Raw genomic sequence first — 4,872 nt, 5'->3', positions numbered from 1 at the left:
CGATTAGTGTCCTTAGACAGACGAAAGGTGTGTGACAGACGTTTAGTATCCATGGACAGACGAAAGGTGTGTGACAGACGTTTAGTGTCCTTAGACAGACGAAAGGTGTGTGACAGACGATCAGTGTCCTTAGACAGATGAAAGGTGTGTGACAGACGTTTAGTGTCCATGGACAGACGAAAGGTGTGTGACAGACGATCAGTGTCTTTGTACAGCCGAAAGGTGTGTGACTGACGTTTAGTGTCCATGGACAGACGAAAGGTGTGTGACAGACGATTCGTGTCTTTGGACAGACGAAAGGTGTGTGACTGACGTTCAGTGTCCATGGACAGACGAAAGGTGTGTGACTGACGTTCAGTGTCCATGGACAGACGAAAGGTGTGTGACAGACGATTAGTGTCCTTAGACAGACGAAAGGTGTGTGACAGACGTTTAGTGTCCATGGACAGACGAAAGGTGTGTGACTGACGTTTAGTGTCCATGGACAGACGAAAGGTGTGTGACTGACGTTCAGTGTCCATGGACAGACGAAAGGTGTGTGACAGACGATTAGTGTCCATGGACAGACGAAAGGTGTGTGACAGACGATTAGTGTTCATGGACACGACTGGAGGGGGTGAGGAGGGGAGGAGGACCAGTTGATCTCCAAACATGGTCATACGGACACACCCACGCAGCACAGCCCTGAAACGCGCGCATCATACAGCGGCAGATGCGCGCGCACACGTTGAGTGACTGTGACTGCTGTGACACGGTGAAAAGGTGCAGGCTGTGGTGGTCTCCCATTGCTTGCTGTTGGCAGACGACACTTGAACTGTGCTGGAGGTAATCGTGCGTTTTACTTTCTTCCTTTAACCTGTTTCTTTTTCTTTTTCAAAAGTATAATTTGGTTAGCATTTTGTTGTGCTATTTTCATGTCGGTGTCTTACATAATACAATAATTGTATTACTTCGTTTTTTTACCGGTTTATCTGGTGTGCCACCTGTCTTGTTTGTTGTGGAGGTTGGGGCAAAAGGTGTGTGTGTGTGTGTGTGTGTGTGTGACGGGGACGGCTCGTTATACCCTTTCACAACCCCTCCAGTCACTTCTCATATTTAAAGGGGTTGTTGTGTCATGCTGTGTTCTTTCCCTCTGTAATTCGATCTGTTTCTGTCTGTGTGTCTGCCAGTCTGTCTGTCTGTTCGCAGGGCGTCAGCGTTCATTCCTTTTTGTGTCTCTTTCAGTTTTTCATGTGCACGACTAGTTCTTATACATAAAAAAAAGAAAAAAAAAAGAAAAGAAGGAAAAGAGGGCACATTATTTTCCTGTAGACCCAGTACAATAAACTGGTGAGGACTTGTTTCAATATTTACATCAGTGTGAAGGTGTTCAACTTTGTAAAGAATTGTTCTTGTACTATAATTCAATTGGTGCGGTGTGTCTCTCAGTTATCTTTCACACACACACACACACACACACACACACACACACACACACACGCGCGCGCGCGTTACATTTTTCCTACCCCTTCCCTTTTTTCTTCTATTTTCTTGTCTTTTCCTTTTTTTTCTGAGGATAGGATGTAAAAAGCTGTAGAAGCTTATTCTTGTACCCTCAATGAATATCATTTTGACTTGACTTCACACACACACACACACACACACACACACACACACACACAGAATGAATGAATGAATGAATGAATGAATGGTTTATTCATTAAAGCCACGTCAGGGGTATGTCATAATCATACCGCCACACAAAACTGGTATACAGTATGTTATGGGCACAGTGTCTCACTTAATGCTCGATACAAAAATATACATAGATTTTCACTACCATTTGATTTGTTGAAGACATTAACATACTTAAACGGAAGAGAGTAGGCTGTCTCAGCCCTTGATATTTTTCTGGGATAAACTGTGAATCACGGGACATACTGGGGAAAATACACTTAGTTTAAGTTTGTAATTTCCACAAAGCGGGCATATCAAATTTTGATCAGTTTGGGTCTAGGATCTATTGTGATGAACACGAATATCTGACACACAAAGTCTAAACATGAATATAATTTGCATTACAGCGCGGTTTTGATATAGAGATAGATATGGTCTGACGAAATGCAAAGTCTCAGTGAACAGAGAGTACGTTTGAAACCTTTTACTTGTGTGAATGTGGTTTTGCCAGTTCTGCCATTAGTCAATCCATTGGTCTCTGGCGAAAATCATGAATAAACAATTCGACATTTCCTACGCCTTGACTGAGCCAGACATGCTCATATCCATATTTAAAAAAACATGTTCTTATCACGGTAACCCAATTATTTTTGCCTGCAGCATTGAGATGAAATAGCGTTGAGTATGTTTTACGAGGCAGCCTTTTTTGTTCCATTTTTACAAGCTTTAACTAGTATTTCATACACCGCACAATAGAATTTATCACAATTGGATATCTGTTGGTTTCGCCATAAACAAAATCATTTGGTGTTAGTTTATCTACCACGAAAAAGCGCTTCAGAGCAAATAATTTTTTTTTTTACAATGCTCAACAGCTTTATCCAGTCCCCATAGTTCCGCGCCATATTGTATTATTGTATAATAGGTTGTAGAGATAGAGGGAGAGATTGAGAGAGAGAGAGAGAGAGAGAGAGAGAGAGAGAGAGAGAGAGAGAGAGAGAGAGCACCTGTTACTGCAAGGTGTATCGTCGTTGCTCGTTATGGCTTTACCATCAGTTTTTGTGCCGTTCCACACGTCACTGTCATTCAGTTCACATATTTATGTCCTGTTCATATTATATCCAGGATATGTAATGGACGATAATTTTTTTTAGAGATGTTTGGCTTATGGCCATGCTTCAGGTGTTACCTTTGTCGACCTGTCAGCATCATAACTATACTATACTATACTATACTATACTATACTATACTATACTATAAATAATAATAATAATACATAATATATATATATATATATATATATATATATATATATTCAGTATAGAATTTTGTATATGACCATAACTATATAAACTACATATACGAACACATACACACACACACGTGTGTGTGTGTGTGTGTGTGTGTGTGTGTGTGTGTGTGTGTAGAAGCCTTCTCGGTTAATGCGTGAGAAGCAACAATAACAAAAACTGAAGCACTTAAAAACTCATGCATGAAGTCAGGAAGAGGGAGAGAAACAGAACACACACAGACAGACAGACAGACAGACAGACAGGCAGGCAGACAGGCAGACAGACAGACAGACAGACAGGCAGGCAGACAGGCAGACAGGCAGACAGACAGACAGACACAGGAACTCCAAACAGCGGACACACTCCTGTCACAACAGCCATCTGTCAGTGCCCAGTGTACACACCGTGAACTGTCTGTTGGCGGCGTCTGGTTATGTCAGCACTAGGAGGGCAGTGGAGGCTGTGTGTGTGTTGCTTTGTGACAGGAAAACAGACACACACACACACACACACACACACACACAGAGCCTCCACTGCCCCTCCCAGTGCTGATTCTCTCTCTTCTCTCTCTCTCTCTCTCTCTCTCTCTCTCTGTATATGTGTGTTTGGTTTTCTTTATATGAGAGACGAGGGTAGATGGTGGGAGGATAGCATTATATGTTTCCCACTCAGTGAAATATCAAACAACAATGAAAAATTAACTCCTCTTGAAACCTAATTGAACCTGTGGTGATGCAGAAGCCAAAGGTCGCAATATGTCACATGTATTCCGCCAAACCTTTTTGAGACACTTTACAATATACGAAAGACGGCTGCACTGAAGGGGGAGGGAGGCGATTACAAAGTGATCTCCCTTGACGCTGGGCTGGGGTTCAAGTATCGGCACCAATCATGATGAAAGGTCGTCACACAAAAACATAAACAATCCACACACAGTGAATCCAAAAACCAGCATAAAGCAATGGATTATTGTGGGTTGGGGAAGAAACAGTCATCTACCCACTGATCTGTCCATCAATTTATATCGATTAGTTTACACCTTGTACATGTATGTACCTACTGAATATCCACCAGTCAACCAACACACCCACGTTTATGTGCGTTTATAACTTTCAGTTGATTCTTTTTCTTTTTCTCCGCCAGTTCTGTGCTGTGGCTTGGGACAGAACTATTCACCAGATTCCCCCAGGTCTGTCGATTGTGTCAAAGCCTGAGAGCATCAGCCCATGGTTGTCCTGTCCATTCTGCAGTGTTGTCAGCCTATGGTTGTCCTGTCCATTCTGCAGTGTTGTCAGCCCATGGTTGTCCTGTCCAGTCTGCAGTGTTGTCAGCCCATGGTTGTCCTGTCCATTCTGCAGTGTTGTCAGCCTATGGTTGTCCTGTCCATTCTGCAGTGTTGTCAGCCTATGGTTGTCCTGTCCATTCTGCAGTGTTGTCAGCAGATGGTTGTCCTGTCCATTCTGCAGTGTTGTCAGCAGATGGTTGTCCTGTCCAGTCTGCAGTGTTGTCAGCCCATGGTTGTCCTGTCCATTCTGCAGTGTTGTCAGCCTATGGTTGTCCTGTCCATTCTGCAGTGTTGTCAGCAGATGGTTGTCCTGTCCATTCTGTAGTGTTGTCAGCAGATGGTTGTCCTGTCCAGTCTGCAGTGTTGTCAGCCTATGGTTGTCCTGTCCATTCTGTAGTGTTGTCAGCAGATGGTTGTCCTGTCCAGTCTGCAGTGTTGTCAGCCTATGGTTGTCCTGTCCATTCTGCAGTGTTGTCAGCCCATGGTTAGATGTCTTCCCGGTATCTCCCTCCCTCAGGAGTTCCTCGGAGGACGTCTCAGTAGGACCATTGGATCTTGTCACTTGGTCATACCAGTGTAGTTCTCTGTTCTCCCCCACAACATGCGGGTTTCTTGTCCGGTTTGCTCCTACATGCGGCA

The 4,872-nt window shown here is 43.6% G+C and overlaps 1 protein-coding gene across 1 annotated transcript in view; it reads left to right on the top strand.

Annotated features, from left to right (window-relative positions):
* The first annotated feature begins 692 nt into the window (after positions 1-692).
* LOC143298933 (uncharacterized) overlaps positions 693-4,872 on the top strand; it is a 60,826-nt gene continuing 56,646 nt past the window's right edge. Inside the window, exon 1 of the mRNA XM_076611966.1 lies at positions 693-825. The gene's annotated coding sequence lies outside the window, so the exon portion shown is untranslated. The remainder of the gene's footprint in view (positions 826-4,872) is intronic.

Source organism: Babylonia areolata, chromosome 24 (genome assembly GCF_041734735.1).
Source record: "Babylonia areolata isolate BAREFJ2019XMU chromosome 24, ASM4173473v1, whole genome shotgun sequence".
Classification (NCBI taxonomy): domain Eukaryota; kingdom Metazoa; phylum Mollusca; class Gastropoda; order Neogastropoda; family Buccinidae; genus Babylonia; species Babylonia areolata.
This window is presented reverse-complemented; position numbering and strand designations above follow the sequence as displayed.